Here is a 12,321-nt window from a genome sequence, read left to right on the forward strand (position 1 = left end):
GAGAAGCGAAATGGAGCCCGAGGTGAGTGGCGCGAGGGAGCGAGGACATGGCGATGAGAGCAGGGGCGGCCCGGGAGAGCGGATCACAGGAAGTTCAATGATGGGCGCCTGCGGTAGGAGCCTGTGGCAGGCCACGGTGGCTGAGACCCCGGTGACCCGGCAGGTCCCGGACGCGTGGCGCTACACGACTCGTTAATGACAAACACCGCTCCAAAAACTGAATCCACCACGAATAGGTGCCGGCTGGTTTCGTTCACGCCGTACTCTGGAAACGAATCGCCGCCGGAATATGAGTGGCAGGGTGACGTTTCCTTTTTTTACGAACCTTGCTTTCTGCTCTGTGTTAATGATGCATCGGCGCGGCGAGGTGGCACCAGGGCGCTGCAGCGTACCGCTAATCAGATAAAAACCGGCGAGGAGCGGCGTCGCCTGGGAGCGCCATGCGGAGGAGGTTAACCGCTTCGGAGGCTTGTGTTTGCGCACACAGAAGACACGTAATGAGTTTCTTCGATCCGCGGCGGATCAATTGAAATAAATGTTGGGCAGGCCTTGCGAATTCGTTAGCAGAGGAAGAAATGATGCCGGGAGTCCAAAGGAAAAATGGTGCGACCGACAGTGCCGATGTAAACAGACCAAAAAAAATAAAAAAATGAAATAATGGCTGTCGTTACATGTGCAAAATACAACATTTCTGGCCCGCCACTCCGCCGGCGGCGAGTCTTTGTGCGCCGCACAACGCAAGAGTGATTCGACTCCTCACACGCAGCTCATTTCACTCGTATTGCTAGCGTATTGCTAATAATAATCCAGCCGAAAATTGGTATTCATGCTCTGGGAAGCCTTTCCGCTCCCGCGTCTTCACATTTTCCGCTCATCGCAGCTGCGGAGGCTGCGAAAGCGAAGGAGCTTTTCATTCCCCTGCATATTGGCGCTTATGAAAGAGGTCCATGCTCTCCAATCACGGAGACGGCTCTCCTTTGTGTTCCTCATGCAATCCAGATTAAAAAAAAAAAAAAAGGATTTCTGCAAAATTGGAAAAGGCAACCCTGTCATGCGGAAACGTAGATATTGAATCTGGACCAGTAAGAAAATTATCTATTCAGAAATACTTTTTCCCCTCTTTGGATATTACACCATTGATAGATACAGCTGAGCAGAGGGCAGAGAACAGGTTTTTGATTAGAAGTAGGCCAAGTAATGAATATGCATGGTGTTTTATTTGCATTTTAAATAGGCTACAGAAAAAAAAAAAAAAACACAGATGCTTAGCGATGATTAAACTTCTCGAAATCTTCTCTTTGTGAACTTATCAGAACTTCTCCCAGGATGTTTATTCAGAATTGAACGGAAAGGTTTTGTCTAAGTTACGGTAGGTAAAGACGTTTTGCCACCAATGTCCATGCAGTGTCACTACTGGTTGTAAGGGCGCCTGGTAAATACCGTAAAGGGGTCTGTTTGGAGTTTCCTGAACTAGCGAGTCTGTCGTTTGTGTCTGCTGATCGGTGGAATATTGTTCTAAATTCCTCACTACCTTGACCCGGATATGTGGTATAGCAAATGGATGAAAGGGTGAAGCCGCATGGACGAAGGACAGTTGAAATAAGAGCTACTGGTGAGACATGGTTCCATTTAGGCCACCACCTGTTAAAGCAGGTGCTTTTGATGCATCTCGACGTATTGAATTAAAATTAAAATGCAGCTTTTTTGACTGTATAATGGCCTCGTCTTGCTTAAGAAATCCAATGAGGTTGTTCATTCAGCATCCATCAAACTTAATGCCTGGAAGTGATTAAGCATACAGCCCATTTCTTAACATCAAATTCTAAAAAACGAATCGGCCGATGTTTCGCACGTGTTCCGACTGTAATATTTTCGTGTCCATTCAGGTGCCACTTAATGCGGTAAAGGTTGCACATTTATTTCTTTCCGGATTCGTCTGAACGCCGTTTAGAGGAAGCGTAATTTTCTCCACTTTTTGGACATGCACAAGCTTGCATCATTAAAATAATCGCACCAGTGATCCACCGTGTGTCTTTACAGTGACTCTCTCACCTAATTACAGTGCGCTCTCATTAATACTGCAAATAGAGTTCAGTTTCCCAAAAGCTGCGTGGCTCGTGGGACGTGTCTGTGGACGTTTCAGCAATTCTGGGTTTACTGGAATAAACAGAGCAGAACAGGAAGTGGCCACTGGCTGGTTATCTGCATGTTGGAGGGCAGTAGTTCCTCCTGATGGCGTGATTGTCAGCTCTCCTCTCACATTCTGGATGGTTTAAACGTCACATGCCCGGGTGTAACGCTGCTTCCGCCTCCTGCGTTTCTCCTCCATTCTCTGTCAGAAACATGGGACAGCTTTGCTCTGTTCGGATTCTTTAAATGGTCATTGAGCTGAAGGTCCGTGACATCTGGCATCTCTCAGGGGTTCAGATGGTCCCCTCCTCTCCTTGTCAAAGTCCATGAGGAACCGGCACAAATAGTTCTCCCCGTCCTTTTCATGATGTTATCTTTTCACACTACTGTCTTCAAGTTTAAATCCAAATCCCACCAAGACAAGACAGGGAATTCCCCAAGCTGTTCCATAACTGTCCTCATTCATATTTATGCACCTTCACTGGGTCTCCACCTCCAGCCCATCTTCGACCTCAGATCAGATGAGACAACCCACTGAATCCAGGGTTCCCTGAAGCAAAGAGGGAAGAGCCCAAAACAGCCAATCAGAGCAGAGCCCATCGGCATATAAATGAGCTGGGACGAGGGGAAAAGATTCAAAGGCCAAATTATGGGGGTTAATGTGTGTGTAAAACCAAATTTGGGCATTTTTTTTTTAAACTCAAGTCACAGAAGTCCCTTAAGTGATCTCGCCATGAAGATCTGATAATGAAACTGTGAAAATGTTCCAGTTAATAGTACCACTAATTACACTTCAGGAGGTCTAGTCATCAGGGTCTACTTTGGCTGTTTGGATGTCTGTCTCTTTACAGCTTCGAATATAACTTTATTTTCCATGACGTGCATTAGACTGCCTGATTGCAGAGATGATGTCCTTGTCCTCATTAAAGCAGCCCGGTTGTTGAATCCAGTTCATCTCCTTGGCTGAAATTCCCAGGACAACAGCACCGCGTGATTACCATGGGCCGTTTTTAACATCCCATAATTTCCACCTCCAGCTCCAAGCCCGCAACGTAAAGGCGGCACGTGACCCTTCAGATGAAATATGCATGAGCCGCACGGCGAATTTGGGAGAGTGGAATCACAATGGCCACCGCCGGCATCAGTCACGCCCCACTGAGAGATGAACCAATTTCCCGTCTGTAAACTGCGCCGGGGAAAGGACACGGTACGACGGGTCCATTAAGAAAAGTGTGTGTGTGTGTTTTATTATTTTTCGTCCTCGTACGCGGATATGATTTACATAAATCGTCTCACTGACCAACTCATCTCGCACGCCCAGTGGAGGAAATTGCACTTATGCTGTGGAGCTCATTTGTCGACCTGGGGAATAGGTTTAACATCAGATACAGCAGGCTGGAGAGGTGTATTAACATTAAGTACGGCAATAAATCTTCATAACAGCTGGCGTTAGGCTTAAAATTAATGCTATCATTTTTTCCCCTCCCTCATGAAGTCATATAAAAAAGAAAAGGGAAAAAAAAAGTGTGCGCTTGCTCGACGGAGAAAAAAAGGGAGTTAAATTGATTCGGGCTCCAGAGGGCCCGACGAAGACGTACGCCATCATTTATCAGCTCTGCTCCCTAATTTGTTGGAGAACCCATGAGATTTTGACAGAGAGAGAGAGAAAGAGAGAGAGAGAGAGAGAGAGAGAGAGAGAGTGCACTCTGCAACATGACACACTCGGCTTTTTGAGCTGTACGTACTGAGTTCCAGTTCCTTTGAAGCCTTGCTTGTAGTCTTGCTCAGAACCTATATAATATATTTCTCAATATTACAATATACTTTTCGTGTGTATTCATATATTGTGAATTGTACACAGTAATATATGTTAATATATTCTATAATAATATATTTTATATGTAACCAATATATGATTATATGAAATAGGATATATGACAATATATGAAAAGACTGCAATTATTGTCGTTTTCGTTGACATTACATTAAATGAGATTATATATTGAATAAGGCACTGCAAATATATGGGGAGGTTTCTCATATATTGAAATATATTTACCAATGTTTTGCAATATAAATTCTACTATATAGAAATTTAAGTTTGTTTGGTAAGGGCTTATTCTAATAATTATAATCGTAGGACTCAACACAGATCGACCTTGTTCAGGGTAAGAAGGGTCACTGCTGTACAAGCCTGTGGGCGTGGAGAAGACTTTTCACAGTCGTCCTCAGCACAGCAACTCTGTGCACACGTTTCTTGAAAGAATAAGAGGTAAGCCAGCCACTGGGGACCCAGCGTGTGACCGTGCGTTTCTTGGTGCCAGTCGCCATTTCCGGGTAAAAGGCATTCGGCGTAAAATCGTTGTTCCTTTCTTTAAGTAGTTTGGTTTTGTTTTCATGGGTAAACTGGTATTTTTTGGTAAAGTATAATCATTTAAACTCCTTCCTGCCTCCAGTGCACCCCACTAGTCATTGTAAGATACTCTGGATAAGTGCCTGCTAAGTGTAAAAATGTCCCCACGTATTAAATATTCCAGGGAAGTGAATTGCTGGTCGGCTGTTACCTGCCTAAATTCGCAGCGACGTGTTTACGTCTCCTCCGGTGGCCGAGGCTCCGTTACGGAGTCCTGAGCAGATAAATGTAAATGATGTAAACACTTTGCATAATCCCAGCAAAGTGCAAGGATATGACTAATCGTTGCATTATAGAAGCACACACACACACTACAGCCTGGAAATCCGTGCATATGCGGTTTGCACCAAATAACCTGAATTTGCATTTTTTTAAATATGAAAAATATATGAAACAATGCAATAAAATGCAGTGGGCCTGGCGTTTCCTCCGAATGAGCCAAGGTGATTCAAGACAATTTGCAGTTCAGCGGCTCATTTGTAGAACGAGGCCGGATTCCTGTCGCAATTTCCCGCCCTCGCTCTGGCGGTTTACGCTTGCACGCCGGCTGTGTGTTTTAGCCCGGAATTGATAGCCTTGCGCGCTACGATATTGAATCAGAAATGATTACTTTCATTATCACCCGCGTCCACGCAGCTGCTTCTGCATGAAGTGCGCGCGTGTTTCCCTTAATCACATCTGAAATATTTATACGCGTGGAGGCCGCACCTCGCCGAGGCTCCAGAAATTGGAGAGCGATGTCTCGAAATTGGAGGCGGGTCTGTTTGGGGTGGGGGAGAGCAAAAAAAATCACGTCCTCTCAAACGCATGAAACTTTAATAGGCACATCAAGCCGTCCCGGAAAATAAAACCCACATGCGACGCACATGTTATGTGCATCTTAGCTGACATGGCGAGCCGTTCGGTGGAAAGTGGAACAAGTGTGAACATGAGGGCCTTTCTGAGGAAGGAAATGGAATCCAGTATCTCCCACATCTTCACACAGCTATATCGCGGAGATATGCTGAGCATTCCAGGCCGCGGCCACCAGTAAAGATGGGCGGAGCTAAGAACTGTGTTTTTTTGAACCTGGGTCTTCTGGTTAATAGGCGAGTGTGTTAACCACTAAATAAATAAAGTGAAGTGATTGTCACATGTGATACACAGCAGCACAGCACACGGTGCACACAGTGAAATTTGTCCTCTGCATTTAACCCATCACCCTGAGTGAGCAGTGGGCAGCCATGACCGGCACCCGGGGAGCAGTGTGTGGGGACGGTGCTTTGCTCAGTGGCACCTCAGTGGTACCTTGGCGGATCGGGATTCGAACCGGCAACCTTCTGATTACGGGGTCGCTTCCTTAACCGTTAGGCCACCACTCCCCCCCTAGGCTACTACCACCCATTATAATAGTAATAAATCACTTTAATTACACCTCCTATTTATTACACAGTTATTTATAGATAGTTCCCAAAAGAATCTAATATAAAATAGATTTTATAGTTTGGGAAATCTAAAAAAATCTCTCATGGGGCCCAAATGGACCCAAAATGACAGGTCGGAGTCCTATAGATTTTTGTTCGCTTTTTATATTTGTAATAAATTCGCCAATTTTTTTTATTTGCAGTTTTTTTTAGAATTCTGAAGGGAAAACATGAATTTAATCCATTTTGTAATAAGGCTGCAACATAACAACAAGTGAAGAAAAAGGTAATGCGCTGATGAAGATGAACTGTATAAGCATTAAAAACGAAATGTTTTTCATGACAGTCAGAAGCAGAAGCCTCTCGTCATAATCATTTAAACTCCTTCCTGCCTCCAGTGCACCCCACTAGTCATTGTAAGATACTCTGGATAAGTGCCTGCTAAGTGTAAAAATGTCCCCACGTATTAAATATTCCAGGGAAGTGAATTGCTGGTCGGCTGTTACCTGCCTAAATTCGCAGCGACGTGTTTACGTCTCCTCCGGTGGCCGAGGCTCCGTTACGGAGTCCTGAGCAGATAAATGTAAATGATGTAAACACTTTGCATAATCCCAGCAAAGTGCAAGGATATGACTAATCGTTGCATTATAGAAGCACACACACACACTACAGCCTGGAAATCCGTGCATATGCGGTTTGCACCAAATAACCTGAATTTGCATTTTTTTAAATATGAAAAATATATGAAACAATGCAATAAAATGCAGTGGGCCTGGCGTTTCCTCCGAATGAGCCAAGGTGATTCAAGACAATTTGCAGTTCAGCGGCTCATTTGTAGAACGAGGCCGGATTCCTGTCGCAATTTCCCGCCCTCGCTCTGGCGGTTTACGCTTGCACGCCGGCTGTGTGTTTTAGCCCGGAATTGATAGCCTTGCGCGCTACGATATTGAATCAGAAATGATTACTTTCATTATCACCCGCGTCCACGCAGCTGCTTCTGCATGAAGTGCGCGCGTGTTTCCCTTAATCACATCTGAAATATTTATACGCGTGGAGGCCGCACCTCGCCGAGGCTCCAGAAATTGGAGAGCGATGTCTCGAAATTGGAGGCGGGTCTGTTTGGGGTGGGGAGAGCAAAAAAAATCACGTCCTCTCAAACGCATGAAACTTTAATAGGCACATCAAGCCGTCCCGGAAAATAAAACCCACATGCGACGCACATGTTATGTGCATCTTAGCTGACATGGCGAGCCGTTCGGTGGAAAGTGGAACAAGTGTGAACATGAGGGCCTTTCTGAGGAAGGAAATGGAATCCAGTATCTCCCACATCTTCACACAGCTATATCGCGGAGATATGCTGAGCATTCCAGGCCGCGGCCACCAGTAAAGATGGGCGGAGCTAAGAACTGTGTTTTTTTGAACCTGGGTCTTCTGGTTAATAGGCGAGTGTGTTAACCACTAAATAAATAAAGTGAAGTGATTGTCACATGTGATACACAGCAGCACAGCACACGGTGCACACAGTGAAATTTGTCCTCTGCATTTAACCCATCACCCTGAGTGAGCAGTGGGCAGCCATGACCGGCACCCGGGGAGCAGTGTGTGGGGACGGTGCTTTGCTCAGTGGCACCTCAGTGGTACCTTGGCGGATCGGGATTCGAACCGGCAACCTTCTGATTACGGGGTCGCTTCCTTAACCGTTAGGCCACCACTCCCCCCCTAGGCTACTACCACCCATTATAATAGTAATAAATCACTTTAATTACACCTCCTATTTATTACACAGTTATTTATAGATAGTTCCCAAAAGAATCTAATATAAAATAGATTTTATAGTTTGGGAAATCTAAAAAAATCTCTCATGGGGCCCAAATGGACCCAAAATGACAGGTCGGAGTCCTATAGATTTTTGTTCGCTTTTTATATTTGTAATAAATTCGCCAATTTTTTTTATTTGCAGTTTTTTTTAGAATTCTGAAGGGAAAACATGAATTTAATCCATTTTGTAATAAGGCTGCAACATAACAACAAGTGAAGAAAAAGGTAATGCGCTGATGAAGATGAACTGTATAAGCATTAAAAACGAAATGTTTTTCATGACAGTCAGAAGCAGAAGCCTCTCGTCATAATCATTTAAACTCCTTCCTGCCTCCAGTGCACCCCACTAGTCATTGTAAGATACTCTGGATAAGTGCCTGCTAAGTGTAAAAATGTCCCCACGTATTAAATATTCCAGGGAAGTGAATTGCTGGTCGGCTGTTACCTGCCTAAATTCGCAGCGACGTGTTTACGTCTCCTCCGGTGGCCGAGGCTCCGTTACGGAGTCCTGAGCAGATAAATGTAAATGATGTAAACACTTTGCATAATCCCAGCAAAGTGCAAGGATATGACTAATCGTTGCATTATAGAAGCACACACACACACTACAGCCTGGAAATCCGTGCATATGCGGTTTGCACCAAATAACCTGAATTTGCATTTTTTTAAATATGAAAAATATATGAAACAATGCAATAAAATGCAGTGGGCCTGGCGTTTCCTCCGAATGAGCCAAGGTGATTCAAGACAATTTGCAGTTCAGCGGCTCATTTGTAGAACGAGGCCGGATTCCTGTCGCAATTTCCCGCCCTCGCTCTGGCGGTTTACGCTTGCACGCCGGCTGTGTGTTTTAGCCCGGAATTGATAGCCTTGCGCGCTACGATATTGAATCAGAAATGATTACTTTCATTATCACCCGCGTCCACGCAGCTGCTTCTGCATGAAGTGCGCGCGTGTTTCCCTTAATCACATCTGAAATATTTATACGCGTGGAGGCCGCACCTCGCCGAGGCTCCAGAAATTGGAGAGCGATGTCTCGAAATTGGAGGCGGGTCTGTTTGGGGTGGGGGGAGAGCAAAAAAAATCACGTCCTCTCAAACGCATGAAACTTTAATAGGCACATCAAGCCGTCCCGGAAAATAAAACCCACATGCGACGCACATGTTATGTGCATCTTAGCTGACATGGCGAGCCGTTCGGTGGAAAGTGGAACAAGTGTGAACATGAGGGCCTTTCTGAGGAAGGAAATGGAATCCAGTATCTCCCACATCTTCACACAGCTATATCGCGGAGATATGCTGAGCATTCCAGGCCGCGGCCACCAGTAAAGATGGGCGGAGCTAAGAACTGTGTTTTTTTGAACCTGGGTCTTCTGGTTAATAGGCGAGTGTGTTAACCACTAAATAAATAAAGTGAAGTGATTGTCACATGTGATACACAGCAGCACAGCACACGGTGCACACAGTGAAATTTGTCCTCTGCATTTAACCCATCACCCTGAGTGAGCAGTGGGCAGCCATGACCGGCACCCGGGGAGCAGTGTGTGGGGACGGTGCTTTGCTCAGTGGCACCTCAGTGGTACCTTGGCGGATCGGGATTCGAACCGGCAACCTTCTGATTACGGGGTCGCTTCCTTAACCGTTAGGCCACCACTCCCCCCCTAGGCTACTACCACCCATTATAATAGTAATAAATCACTTTAATTACACCTCCTATTTATTACACAGTTATTTATAGATAGTTCCCAAAAGAATCTAATATAAAATAGATTTTATAGTTTGGGAAATCTAAAAAAATCTCTCATGGGGCCCAAATGGACCCAAAATGACAGGTCGGAGTCCTATAGATTTTTGTTCGCTTTTTATATTTGTAATAAATTCGCCAATTTTTTTTATTTGCAGTTTTTTTTAGAATTCTGAAGGGAAAACATGAATTTAATCCATTTTGTAATAAGGCTGCAACATAACAACAAGTGAAGAAAAAGGTAATGCGCTGATGAAGATGAACTGTATAAGCATTAAAAACGAAATGTTTTTCATGACAGTCAGAAGCAGAAGCCTCTCGTCTAATTAAGAACCGTTCAGATCGCTAATAACAGGGGTCACGCTATGTGGTCATAATAACTTCATAACAGCAACATTACGTAACATTACTGCGTTCTCAATCTGTTCTCAATCTGACATTTAATTTGTCACCAACTACTTGCAGTTGTCCAAAGTAAAGAGCGCTAATATTAAATAAATGATCCATCTTGCAACCTCAGCACGGCACTGACGATCACAACAATGTTGAAGCCTCTGAATTATTGAAATACAGGAATCATAGCGCGCTGCCATATCCCGCTTTGTTGGGCGGATACGTGAGCACTGCTGCATATTGCATGCGCACAATGCACGCTGTTCCAGCTTGCGAGACACCTTCTCAGTGAAGGACGTCTGGCTCTCGGTGTCCCGTTTGAAGGGACGATTTCTCTGTAAAGGCGCAGACTTGGTAAATTACAGCCAGCTGTCTGGCGCCTCTGTGCAACGTGGCTTTTATGGTTTTAATGAGATAAAAAGCAACACGCATATGGCCGGCGCTAACCTGCCGAGCAAAGAAAGCGAGGAACAGGTATCGCTTCCACGTCGCTAGATTGATGTCGAGGAGACATGCGCTTCAGAGCCGCACCCTAATCTCATCCACCCACCATATGCTGGCAGGATGTTCGGATGCACCTCATAACCGTTCCTATAGGATGTACGGAAGCGCTTTTACTTTGACCATTAGGCATAGCTGCGAATTTGACGGTTTGATCGTCCGAAACGACGATGGCAGCTGTCAGTCAACATGCAGAAAACTTTCCTGTTTACCAAATTGTTTAAGCAAATTGCCTTTGACCTCGATTCAAAAACAGCGCCCTAAATCGCATCAACAGTAATTAACTAACGAAAGGCTCCACCTCCAGGCTCCGATTTTAGCCATTCTGTTGTGGTGGTGATCTGGCTGCAGCACCATTTTAAAAAAGGGCTGCAGTCAACGCTTCCAAATACGCGGAAGTCACATGACTAAGGGTCTTGTGTTTATATCTTTCCTGGAAGCCACTTGAGAAATACGGCCAGCAGGCCGAGGTCAAGCTACACACCACTGTTTTCAATATTCATTTCTCCTTCCACTGGGATGAGCTGTGGCCAAAGCCCAAGAACTCAGTAAGGCAACAGACATATCAGTACAAAATAGTTATTTTTATGATGTAATTGAATGTTTTGAATATCATGGCATTGTCTGTGTGGTTGGCAACTCATTGCAAACAGCAGGGGTCAAGACTCTGAGACCTTTGAAGGTCTGACACAAAGATGTCATCAGCCAGTACTTTTAGTCCTGAATGGATCTGACTTTTTTAATCTAAAAAAAGATCAAACGCATGTTCCTGTGAAATCCTCTAAAATCTTTCTTTGAACCAAGCCTGGATGTTCTAGATGGCCAATATATCCGTTCCTCTACAGGTGGCGTTTTAACCCGGATCATTGGCACTTTGACAGATCAATTTACTTGACAATACTGATGCCCCTTCTTCCATTCCATCTTCTTCAGTTATTCTGGTTTAGCTTTGAAAAGCACAGAAGAACCAGCGGAAGGAATGCAGCAAGTTTCCACGTCATGTTTTCTGGCGGGGACGTGACCCCGCTGACCTTGCGCGGCAGAACGCTGGTCACGCGACCCTGGCAAAACGCAGCCAGGTTGACATCGACGCCGCATGTAAATGGATGTTTGGGGGGGCGAGCGGCGGGTCGAGCCCAGGAGTCGTCCCTCGGGGGACCATCGCCTTTAAGTGCGGCTCGGAGAGACAAAGATGGCCTCCCCTCCGCCCACGCGCAGCCTGCCGCTCCCTCCATCATCATGAAAAATAAAACGGACGCACCTCCGCCTCTAAATACGCCCAGGAAGCTTTCAAGCCCCGTGCAGCCAGCGCGTAAATATTTCATGGCGCCCCTCGTTCTTATTTTGGTGTGGAATAATTGACCTGGAACCGCCACCGTTATGCCGACGGCTGGCCTGCGCCGGGGTAAGGGAGAGAGCGTGCCTTTTGCCTCCGGTGTTAGAAAGGATGTGGCCCATCAGCACCTCCGGAGAAAAGGAGAGCCGGGGGTTCAACAGAAAAATAAAAGAACACATTTAGCAACGAGAGGGGAAAGCGGCGCAATCAAAGCGCTTACGGCATTTTAAACGGGCGAGTCCGTCCTGCAACAGCTGAATATGCAATTACATCCACAATTAACGTCCATTAAATACGAGCGGTAACAGGGGAAAACGGTAATTAGTCCGATAAAATCGTCATTTCATAACACATTCCAATATAAGCACATGTACGCATTACAGATAACGAGCATCTAGCCGGCTCATTTTCAGAACCACAACGTGCATTTTTAACATACGGACATTTTGCAGTTTATAAGGGAGTAGCGGCCCGGCTCTACGAGGCGGGAAAAGACATAGGAGGTAGAATAAAAAAAGAAAGCAGAAATAAAAAGATCACAATAAATTTATTTTAACATATATTTATTGATTAGTGTATTTATA

This window comes from Denticeps clupeoides, chromosome 2 (genome assembly GCF_900700375.1).
Source record: "Denticeps clupeoides chromosome 2, fDenClu1.1, whole genome shotgun sequence".
Lineage (NCBI taxonomy): Eukaryota > Metazoa > Chordata > Actinopteri > Clupeiformes > Denticipitidae > Denticeps > Denticeps clupeoides.